The sequence below is a fragment of the Stylophora pistillata genome, chromosome 12, assembly GCF_964205215.1.
Source record: "Stylophora pistillata chromosome 12, jaStyPist1.2, whole genome shotgun sequence".
Classification (NCBI taxonomy): domain Eukaryota; kingdom Metazoa; phylum Cnidaria; class Anthozoa; order Scleractinia; family Pocilloporidae; genus Stylophora; species Stylophora pistillata.
In genome coordinates, this window is record NC_142530.1 from 23,723,117 (window position 1) to 23,735,346 (window position 12,230).

A 12,230-nucleotide genomic window follows, 5' to 3' on the forward strand; every position below is an offset into this window, starting at 1 on the left:
AACGATTTTGTTTTCGTTCCTGTTTAATCACACTTCCGACCAACCTATGAAAATATCTTCAATTCGTTTATTGAACAGACTCGAATTCAGTCGAACGATTTTGCTCGATCAGTGTTCGATTAAAAGTTGTTCGACTAGATACGCCGTGAGTTCATAGAAAATACGGCGCCTGTACCACCCTCTTAAAAACTTTTGAAAGGTTACAATATGTCCATTCTAAGTTCTAAAAAATCATTATCAGGTTTGAAATAATCCGTCGACGGAGACAGCAAAAGTATTTCATATTTCGAACCGAATCTGTCCAAACTGGATTTGTTACGGCGAAACTATAAAGTTGAACTGAATATGTTTTGAAAGGAAGTCGTTCAGGGTATATCAGAGCATATAACTTTGTTATTATGTAAGAGGAGACTTGGAACAAGTCTAAACTAACATAACCATTCATATATGTGCACGATCCTTCGCAGTAAAGCACTATTTAAGCATTAGTGAAAAAATAGTGCTTTACTGCGAAGGAACGTGCACATATACGTTTCATAACCGCAGTTCATATATATGTATTTCATGTTTGTTGTTTGATAACCATTCATGTTCTCATGACTGATCGATAAATCTAGAACGAGTAACCTAGTAGTCTGAAGCTATCACCGGCAGTTTAAATACTTCAGTTCAGATCCAACGTCGGAAGTCACGCTACCAAATGATGCAGTGTTTGATGTTGATCAAGTATTTTGGATTAAAGTATGTTTACGTTTATCGATAGTCAACCAACTTGCCACGGCAACGAAACGCTACACGAAGCTTTATCTTAATTGTGTCAAACTAACTTCCTCGAGAAAAGTTTTCTAGATTGATGAAGATGGGGTTTAGGTTCACTAACCAGGAACAAATGCCAGCGGCCGGCTCGATCGAAAATGCATCGCACAGGTGTCTCAAGACATTAATGTCCCCGATGATAGCCACGGCGGACTGAACAAGAAAACATTTTCGCGCCAAAATGATGTGGAATTACCAGACGAACTAAATGATTCTAAACCACAAGAGGAAAAGGTTACCAAAAGCTACTGAACCTGGGTGTTGTCATTACCTTAAAAGAGTCGGCATGAAGTGTCACCATCTTGGTTGCTCCATAAAAATAAGCGAGATCATTCATGTCAGGCCAGAGTATGATTCTCTTGAAATAGTGAACATAACTATCGCGGACACAAAATAAAGATAATTTTCGGCAAAAGTTTGTCAAATTCTGTCGACTCACAGCAAGAGAAAGTGAAGTTATATCAACCCAGTTCTACAGTTACCTAATTAAAAAAAATACCGCCCGTGAAATGGCGATCATAATCAAACATCATTGTAAAGCTAAGATAATCCTCACGAAAACTAATTACTTGGCTCAAATAGTTCGTAATGAAAATTTCAAGTCAATTTAATTCATGCCTCTGGCAACTTGAAGGCCTTAACTTATCCACATTCAATGCAAGCTCGTATGCCTGAAGGCGTATACCAAGGCCATTCACCTCCACTCATAATTGTCCGTAAGTTTTTCAAATTTGAAATTACATTGTCTCAGTTAAAGCAATAACATGACCTGATGAACCTCAGAATATTACCTTCCAGAGGTTTCCTATTAGTGTGTTGCTATAACTGTCCAGTATAGTTTGAACATTTAGTGATTTCGTTCTTCAGCCGCCATCTTGGAATGGTCTTTGGTTGATCTTGATACCCTGTTGTGCTAAAATTTGTTGTGAGCTCAGTGAGAGAGCGAACTCCTGTCATTCTTATATAGTTGTAAATAGTCATCTGAAGTTTTATTTTGCATTTCTTTATCGCTGGCTTAAAATATGTCTATATTGATCAAAACAAGGAAGTTAGTTTTCCAAAGAGTGGCAACTGTAAAATAAATGCTCAGTAAAATGAACAGCGAGTTCGGTCTTAATAGATTGTTGTAAAAGAAAACAGTTACCACACTGTGTGGTTTACAAAAGGAAAAATCTCGTGTGATTCGATTGCTTATTATATTATACGAGTCCCAAACAACCGTCTTAGATGATGGATCGTGGGTTTCGACATCACAGTATGTAACTAAACTTGAAGAATTGCTTCACAGGACATCATCTCTGAGTTATTTACGTGTTGCAACATCATAAGGTGGCATTAAAATGCAAATATTTTAAAGTTCCGACTTCGGTTAAAACACGATGAGTTAAATTTCCTTTCCTCCCTGTCTGGATTTGTAGTTTAACTTGAACTTACAACTTCGAAGAGACAGGAACTGCAACATTAATAGTATTTCGAGAAAGTCAACTACCGTGAAAACTGGAAAATAATCTGCTCGCCAAATAAAGAGAAATTTTGAGAGCATAAATCTAGCTTCGGCGAGTGTTCACTGAGAGGTGAAATATATAACCAATGATTTCAATTTTCCTGTACAGCCAAGTCAATTTTAATAGGCAACAGATATTTCGAATTCGATTCGTTCCGTAATGTTAGTACAGAACACGGAAAGAAGTGCTACTGCCGTACAGAGTAAATTAGCTTGAAAATTATCGATCCAAATAGCTGAATTTTTTATTAAAATTTTCATTCCTAAGCTTCCTTACAAATCCGCGTCTAAGTCTTCCTTAAGCTCTTTCCAATGTTGGTTGAAGGCACAATATTAAGACGCTCCTTACGCAATGAATCGCCGAAGAAATAACTGCCTTCCAGTTTTCAAAACTCGATAGGATAAAAGATTACTTCAATCTAAAGACATAATCGTTATTCGAGATAAGAGTAGGCAAATAAATGACCCAAATTTATGAAAAATGTCTCATCATTGATTCGATTTTACCGACGATGCGGAGTTTCATGACTCAGCTTTTCGCTCATTGACCGGTGAACAATATAGTTCAAACGCCACGTGAGAAAGACGTAAAAATTGAAGCAACATTGAAAAAACTTACCCAAAGAGAACGACAGAAATCCGAAATTTAGCCCTCGCACACAGAGAATATTCCAGATGCATTCCGTCCTCACGAAGCACAGAACATTTGTAATCATTTCGAATTCAATACATACTCGTCTGGATTTTTTTTTTACGACCAGACACAAAAGCTTTTGCTTACGTAAAGTACCTATTCAACAGTACTTACGTGACATGAACCCGCAGGCCGGCAAGGCGTGACGCGAATAGACTTTGAACGTTGTACCTTATTTTTTGCCTAGCTACTTACAAAAGCCGTAACGTTTAAGACTTTGAAAGATTTTGTTTATATTTTACATAATTATCGAAAGATCGACTCAATTAGCAATTTTTTTTTCAATCGATAAGCAATCACTAGGGGAACAGGGTTGGTGTAGTGGTGAGAGCGCTCGCCTTCCACCAATGTGTCTCGGGTTCGATTCCCTGACCCGGCGTCGTAAGTTGATTGAGTTTGTTGGTTCTCTACTCTGCTCCGAGAGGTTTTCCTCCGGGTACTCCGGTTTTCCCCTCTCCTCAAAAACCATCATCATTTAGATATATCAACAAAGTTGAAATGGTAAATTGGCCACCGTAATGATTACAAAAGCTGACGTTTCGAGCGTTAGCCCTTCGCCGAACGTTAGCCCTTCGTCGTTAGAGTTTATTTGCATTTACACACGACCCCACAAGCTGTTCAGCTTTAAACATTATCGTGTCTAAATAAAGGTGTTATTATCATTATATTACATTGGGGAAGTTCTTGACGACAGTTTTAAATTGCATACACTTGTTAGTTGACACATGCGTTCTCCACAAGCCTGTCGATCACGTACTCGGGACCAAGCGGTCTCCATCCATTTTTTTTTTTTTTTTCTTTCTTTCTGTAAGGAATAAGTAAAGAAACTGCGTGCACACCACAGTAGATAAAAACGTCTCTGAACAGCCAGAAACAAGAACTATAAAGTTCTAAGCGTCACGTGGCATTTGTTGTCGTAGCTTGGGGGGTCTGGCATGATAATAATAATACTAATAATAATTATGATGATAGAAATAATAACAAATCTGTGCAGCGGCAGTTACCCTTAAATTTCGAGAGAGAGTATCACGGAAATCCTGTATTTCACACTAAAATGTATATCCTTTCTTCACTTGCAAATGATCAACCAGGAACAATGAGATATCATCAATACGCGACGGGATATTTTATAACTTCGTAACATTTTCCGAGCCCAGTAGAGCACAGGCAGCCCAAGCTTACTTCTAGAAAAGCGGACGTGACTCTTACAGTGTTGCGCAACGTTTTATATTTATAAGGGTTTGTATGGGATGTTATCGGTTTGCCTTAAAAGAGAGAAAAAATGTCTTGTTTTGAAATAAAATGGACTTACCTTATTGCCTTGTTGTTTTCTTTGTTGATTACCAGCGTCTCAGACCATTTTGAAGCGTTTTCGGCGAGTTAACGCTATTTTGGTGTTCAACTGCTTACCATGTTCTATTATGTAAGACGATGGCAATGATTTTGCGCGTGCCGATGTCCCTAGATTGATGAAGCGGTGTAATAGTAGAGTAATATATTTTTTTTACTCAACTAACGATACTTTACTAAGTATATGATAATTAATGATATGTTTGGTAGGATTTTTGGTTTAGACAAAAAAAACTATGCGACGTCGTGAATCTTTCTTTAATGAAGACCCTTAAACGATATTGACCACTGAAGGATAATGATACTTGATAGGAAAGATAAAAGGTTATTATTTTCCCGTCTTTTCTATCATTTACATTCGATTGAATAACCGAGGAGGTTAGGGACTTATCGTGCTAATTGCTTATGCGACGCGCTGCTTTCAGTTCTTCTTTTATTCTCCTGTCAATAGCTGGCGGTATGCACACAAAAAGATAAAAATTTGTTTAACAAGCCGGCGTACTTAGGGATTCTGTTCTTGTGAAAATAAAATAGTTTGAATGCGATTACACAGACAAGTGCAAACTCGCATAAAGCACGTTCCTCACGACGTTGGGGTTCTTGTAATCAGCATAGTTTGCCAGTTAGTCAGGTAGAACATTATTAGAGATCATTTTCTATCAATAATCGTCGCTGTTACTTCAGTATCGCTTGATACACTGTGAATCGGGTGATAATGGCAGCGAAATCACTCAATCAGCAGAACACAGTTCAAACAAGCATAGAACAGGACAATTCCACCATTAGCAACTATGATGAAAAGGCAAAACCATGACAACCTCACCTTTTTGCAACTTGCCGTTTTGTTCCTGACTCTTGTAGCCGGTCTTATTGGTAATAGCCTCGTGGTTGGCGTTGTTATCCCCAATCGCCAAATGGGGACACGAACGAACCTTTTCCTAACGCAGCTCGCGATCACGGGGATAGGAGTTTGTTTATTCTGTATACCTTTCATGATAGTAGCAATTCTTAAACAAGGCTGGGTGCTTGACGAGCCACTGTGTCAGTTCAACGGGTTCGTATTACCCTTCTGGTTCGCCTCGTCCATCTTCACGCTCACAGCCATAAGTATACACAAGTACTTCTCTATTGTTAAGCCTTTGAGAATGATAATAATACAAAGACGCTCTCTATTGATCATTCTTGTGGTATGGGCCTCGGCGCTGGCGTGTTCTATTGGTCCCATTTTCGGATGGACTGAAATCGTGTACAAGTCATCATCAAGTATCTGTGGTCCTCGATTTCCGCGTAGCGCCTTGGAAGTATCACATACGGTCTTTCTGATATCTGTGGTCTACACAATTCCCATCTTAGCAATGATTTTATTATATTGGAGGATTATAGAGGCGGTGAAGTCGCATTGTAAACGAATCCGTGACACCGCTATCATCGACGGTCGAGGTATCTTAGCGCAGAAAAAAAATTATCATCACCCTTTTGTTTCTTTTAGCAGCGTTCGTTGCTTGTCGGACGCCGTTTTTCGCGTACGGAGTCTTAACTCTTTTAGCAGATGCTAGTCAAATTCCTCAACATTTTTTACGTTTCGCCTACATCTGCGGATCTCTGTACAGCGCGTATAATCCTATCATAATAGGAGCGCGAAATCCGCGCTTTCGTAGAGGGAACTCATTACCTTTCGAAGAATTAGGAAGCCCTCTCTAAGTCCCCAGGGTGCAGCATCCAGCCCGCAAAGCTTGAGTGAAAGACGACCTTGGGCTGATTATTTAGCCAAGAAAAGTGCTCAGTGTGGTTTCTGTCTAGTCAAAACTCATTACTACGTTTGGAACTATCTCTGCCACACAGACGTCGAAACTTACGATGGATTAAAACAAATCTCTGAAACGCGAAGAATTGCAGCGAAAGCTAGACTGATGCAGTCATGGAGTAATATATGGAATGGTGTATCTCTAAAATAGACAAGCCCTCTCGTCACTCCAGCCGCAGGATGGGTACTTTTCTCACAGATATACGCACATCATGTAGGTACTGTATTGGAGGAGGTTGAAAACCCGACTGAGGTCACTTCTTTGGAAAATGGGAGCCTTCCACATGAGGAGAACGCCCTTCAAAAGTGTTTGGTACAATAACAACATATGTTAATAGTACTTCATTGAAAAAAGTTCAACCGCGTAAGGAAGTGCCATTGGAACAAATCTTTAGAGTGCTTTCATGGCACAACTTTAATTTACCATTCTTATGCCAATAACTTGCAAAATGTTCAAAGAAGTATGGGAGAAATAAACCACTTGTCATATGCATCTTTCGTGTCTTGTTATTCGTCCAGATTCAATTGTGATTCATTCAGTTTATTTACTATTTCGAACGGCAATTGAACTGGTGATCGTTTTGAGGTTTTTCTCAATGCATAAGAGACTAACGTGAAAATAACTATTGCAGGGTAGAATCGTTAAATCAGCCGCGCTTTCTGGGACATTTTGGGAATTGTGCCGCAACCCTCTTATTTTTAAGGATATATTAAGAAAAAGTGGCGAAATTTTCAAAAACGAGCATATTTGGAGCATAGTTTGGAAAAATAAACGTGCACTGCTTGTTGCATAATATGCTACTTTTACTAGCACCCCATGCATGTGTTGACATGTAACAGTAATTATCGAAAATTTACCTTCTCAGCGTCAAGTTTCGCGTGTAGTTTCACGTGGCTTTCGATGTAAACAAACCCCCCAAAGTTCGGACAAGAAAATATGGATTTATTATGTTTGCTTACTCTGGTTAAATTTTATTATCCTGTGCTTTATCAACGTAACTGGTATTGATTTCTAAACCTAATTTTCAATCATGTTAGTCTTACATGTTGAAACATTTATTTGTTGCTGGAGGGTGGGAAGGGAGGGTGAGAGGGGAGGGGGGGGGGAACTGTGAGAATAATAAGCTGATCTACCTCCTTGCCATTTTTCTCTAAGCCTTTCCTATAGGCATTATGCACAACATGAAGTACACAACTGCCAACAAAACCAGAAAACTGTGGATAATCATCTTTAATCAATTGCTGCAATTCATTCAAAATAGTTTTGCATTTGGGCCATCTTGAGCAAGTGTAATTAGTTTGCCATAGGAATTCCATCATCCTTCATTTGACTGAACATCCTTAGTACCTCTTTGGATAGAATTGGATTGAATAACTTACATTCCTACTTCAACATAGCGGATGCACAAGCATGTAAATGAACCTCTCAGAATTCCTTGTATGCTATCAAAAGCACTGAGACAGTCTGGGCACGAGTTTCAGAAGAAAATCACTCATATAGGCTTCAAACTGATCTTTTTTGACATGAAGTCTCAGTTTTTTTGTAGAATTTATCAATGTTATTGGCAATTTTACTTTAAATATTTCAAAATGTTTCTGTGTACCTTGTAAAACTCAAAAAAACAAATAGGAAAAACTAGGAATTTCATGAAAAAATAGGAGAAAATAGGAGGCAGGCTAAAAAACAGGAAAAAATAGGAACTTAACACCCTGATACAGTCACATGACATACGATGTTGTTATTATGACATACGATTTACCATTTCATGGAATTGGAAACACCACTCTTGAAGATTTCTTCATGAATGAACCAGCTGTCATGGATTATACAGATTAGATTGACTCTCAGGACCGTGATTTTGCAAGTTTTATGGATGTTCGAGTGAAGTGCAGCTCTAATTTCTTGATAGCACATTTGAATATCAACAGCTATCAGAATAAATTTGAAGAGATGAGGGAAATTATACAAAAGCTAAGAATTCAAGTGATGTTCATTGGTGAAACCAAAATTGACTCTTCCTATCCCGATACACAATTTGCTATACCAGGGTACCAGCTTTACCGTAGTGACAGGATGAAAGGAGGAGGTGGTCTCTTGGCTTATGCGTCATCTAACGTGATCTGCAAACGGTTAAAAGTTCCTGGCAGCTACAAAACTATTGAATCATTGGTTTTGGACGTTGAGCTCAAAGGGAGACGTGTAATTGTGGCTGGCTTGTATCGCCCTCCCAAAGCTCTTGTCAGCAAGCATCAACTGCAACTAGAGGAGGAGATTAATCACTTTTGTAACTGGGCTTCAATGCAGGGACATGCACTTGTGTTATTGGGGGATTTAAACCTTGATAGACTCCGCCCTGATAAGCCTGAAGGCAAGTTGTTGATTGATACAGAGGAGACCCATGGACTTGAGTGTGTAATTACGGAGCCAACTAGGATTCAAACTAGGGCTGGTAAGACTACCAAGACCCTCATCGACGTTATCTTGACTAATGAAGCTCATTTATTTGTCCAGAGTGGGATTTACGAACCGGGTCTTAGTGACCACCCACTAGTGTATGGCTTCATGCAAGACACAGCAGCTAAAGTCAAGCCTAGAATTATCAAATTCCGTTCAGTTAAGAACTTTGATAAGGATAAATTTCAAGAACACCTTAATTCAGCACCTTGGCATGCTGGGGAAGTTTTCGATAGTGTGGAGCATCGGGTTGGTTTTGTAAGTACACTACTGACGGAGATTGTCAATGACCATATGCCATTTAAACAAATGCGTGTCAGAGATCAGGATGTACCATATATGAACTCAGAGTGGAAAGAGGCAATACGGGCAAGACGCAGGGCTGCTAGGCGATACAGGAGGACAAATGCTCCAGAGGACTTGATCAATCTTAAAAAGTTTCGAAATGAGGCGACTAGACTGCGTAGGAAAGCAATAAAGAGCTATTGGAAAATGAAAGCCGAGGATCTTAAGAACAAACCACAAGACTTTTATAAAACTTTTATGCCCTTCTTGTCATCAAAGTCAAACTGCAGGCAAGTCTCAGACATTAAGCTTAATATTAATGGGGGCAAGCTAGTAGTAATAAGGTTGACATCTCCGAGGCTTTTGGGGAGTGTTTTGCAACAATTGCTGATGGTATTGGCCAATTGGATATAAATAAGTGCTCTCTGGGTGATTTTGACAATCACAGCAGTTTGATGGCCATAAGGGCGGCTAATCACGATAATAGTCAGTTCTTCTCTTTCCAAAGCGTTAAACCTTGTGAAGTAGAGGACAGGCTTAAAAAGCTGAAGCTAGGCAAGGCTATGGGCTGGGACCTAATCCCCCCGAGGGCACTTATATCTGGGGCTAGTGAATTGGCTGTACCACTTGCCAATCTGTTTAACATCTGCATTGAGCAGGGGCATTGGCCAACTGACTGGAAGAAGGGAGAATGGACCCCAGTTCACAAGAAAGGCGATCAACTGCAAAAAGATAACTATCGTCCTGACTGTGCAAATTGTTATAAAATTTTTGAGCTACTCCTTTCTTCCCAAATCACTGGTAACTATAATAATCGCCTGTGTGACCATTTGACTGCATATAGAAAGAGGAACAGTTGCGAGACTGCCTTGTTATACCTGACTGAGAGCTGGAGGCACTCATTGGACAATGGGGAGTGTGTTGTCAACAGATATGAGTAAGGCGTTTGATTGTCTGTTCCCACCACTCATGCTGGCTAAACTAAGAGCATACAGTTTTGATGTCGGCCTCAAACTCATGGCATCATATTTTGAAATCCGCCAAGCAATAGTGAAGCTAGGGAACACAACAAGCGGATGGAGGAGGGTGGTAAGAGGGTGCTCTCAAGGCTCTTCTCTTGGGCCTTTGATGTGGAATCTTTATCAGAATGATCTGACTTATGTAATGAAGTCGAATATCTCCATGTATGCGGATGATCACCAGTTTTTCGAAGCAAGTAAAGATGTCCAGCTAATCCAAACAAGATTACAGGAGAGTGCAGTTGCAGCAACAAGTTGGTATAAAGAGAACTGTTTACAGGGAAACTTTACCAAATATGGTAGCATGCTCATTAGCAAGCAAAAAGATGCCATTATCAATATTGACATAGACGGTAATAGAGTTTCCCACCATCAGAACATTAAATTATTAGGTGTACGCATTGATTCTCAATTGACCTTTAATGTCCACATAAGTGAGATTTGCAAAAAAGCTAGTCAGAGCCTAGTAATGATAAGGTTGCGCAACTTGATACCAACCACTGCTAAGCTGCAGCTGTATAAGGCTGCAGTCTTGCCCTATTTGACTTACTGCAGTACTGCATGGCACTTTTGTAGGGGAAGTGATGCAACAAAACTGGAGCATGTCCAGGAGAGGGGTCTTAGGGCAGTTTTTCGTGACTGGAACGCTAACTATAGGCTAACTATAGGCTAACTGTAAGATTTGGTAGGAATTCTATTAAATATATGGGACCTCTCATCTGGTCGAAGTTACCAAGACACCTAAGAACGATAGAAACTCTAAATTCGTCCAAGAAGAACATAAGAAAAGTCGACCTTTCAACTCTCGTTGAAATTTAAAACTTAACTAACTTTAATAATCTATTTAATTATCTACTGCAGTAAATGGTTTGAACCCGGGGGTAACATGTGAAGGTGTAGTCTGATCGTCCAGGTGAGTGTAGTCCTGAGAAGGACTGTTGTCGGTGGCAGTGACTGACGTTTCGACAACCTGTGCGGAAGTCATCATCAGAGTCAAGTGAATGATTGTTGTCAGTAGAATGTTCTTATTCCAGTTCGTGTAAAATTATCGGTTGGTTTTGCCGTGATGTTATTGGCTGTAAGACTCAAGTGACGTAAGTCGGTCGTGATTGGTCTGTTTCGATCTGTCGGTAAAGTTAGGTCGTTCTTTTTCGGTCGTTTGTGATGTTTATGTCGTGAATGAGTCGTTTGTATGGAGCGGGTAGTTGTTGATATCTGTTTAGGGGAGTCTGTTCTAATTCTAAGTTAGTAAACCAGCTTTCCAGAGTCAGTCGTTGAAAATAGTCAGTGCTGTAGGTTAGGCATTGCGCAGAGTCCCAGTCAATGTTGTGGTTGGTAAGTCGATGGTGTTCAGCAATGTGATTGCTGACATCACCTTTCCTCGTCGCCCGTCTGTGTTCAGTCAGTCTTGTTGTGAGGTTTCTGCCAGTCTCACCGATGTAGGAGGCTTGGCAGTCGGAACAATTGATCTTATAAGTCGTTCCCTGTCTGTTCCTCGGTTCGTCTTTGTCTTTAACGTTGGTTAGTAACTGACGTAGTGTGGTGATGGGTTTGTGGGCGACGCGGATATTGAAGGGTAGTAAGATGCGCGAGATGTTTTCAGACATGCCTTTTATGTACGGTATGGTTGCTGTAGTGTAGGGGTTGCGGTGTCGTTTGTTTCGGCAGTGGTAGTGGGTCGGTGAGTGTTTCGTCGGATGAAGTCGTTGTTGTAGTTGTTCTTCGTAAAAACACGGTGAAGGTATTTGTTCTCGTCGGATAAGCTGTCTGTCGAGTCGCATACTAGTTGTGCGCGTCGTGTTAGAATTCTGATAGTTGTGGCTTTGTGCGAGGTAGGGTTGTAGGATGACTCGTCTAGTAATCTGTCGGTGTGTGTCGGTTTCCTGTAAACTGTCGTCCGTAATGAGTTGTCGTTGTGGCTTACCAGGCAGTCTAGAAAAGGAAGTTTGCCATTTTCTTCGACTTCTCTGGTAAACTGTATGTCAGTGTTTTGTTGACCCACTACCACTACCGAAACAAACGACACCGCAACCCCTACGACTACAGCAACCATACCGTACATAAAAGGCATGTCTGAAAACATCTCGCGCATCTTACTACCCTTCAATATCCGCGTCGCCCACAAACCCATCACCACACTACGTCAGTTACTAACCAACGTTAAAGACAAAGACGAACCGAGGAACAGACAGGGAACGACTTATAAGATCAATTGTTCCGACTGCCAAGCCTCCTACATCGGTGAGACTGGCAGAAACCTCACAACAAGACTGACTGAACCCAGACGGGCGACGAGGAAAGGT

The 12,230-nt window shown here is 40.3% G+C and overlaps 1 protein-coding gene and 1 pseudogene across 1 annotated transcript in view; one reads left to right on the plus strand and one right to left on the minus strand.

Annotated features, from left to right (window-relative positions):
* Positions 1-3,088, minus strand: part of LOC111326376 (RNA-binding motif, single-stranded-interacting protein 2) — a 45,545-nt gene extending 42,457 nt beyond the window's left edge. Inside the window, exon 1 of the mRNA XM_022930359.2 lies at positions 2,940-3,088. The gene's annotated coding sequence lies outside the window, so the exon portion shown is untranslated. The remainder of the gene's footprint in view (positions 1-2,939) is intronic.
* A 1,663-nt stretch (positions 3,089-4,751) lies between these two features.
* On the plus strand, positions 4,752-6,686 carry LOC148719350 (neuropeptide FF receptor 1-like; annotated as a pseudogene).
* The last annotated feature ends 5,544 nt before the right edge of the window (positions 6,687-12,230 follow it).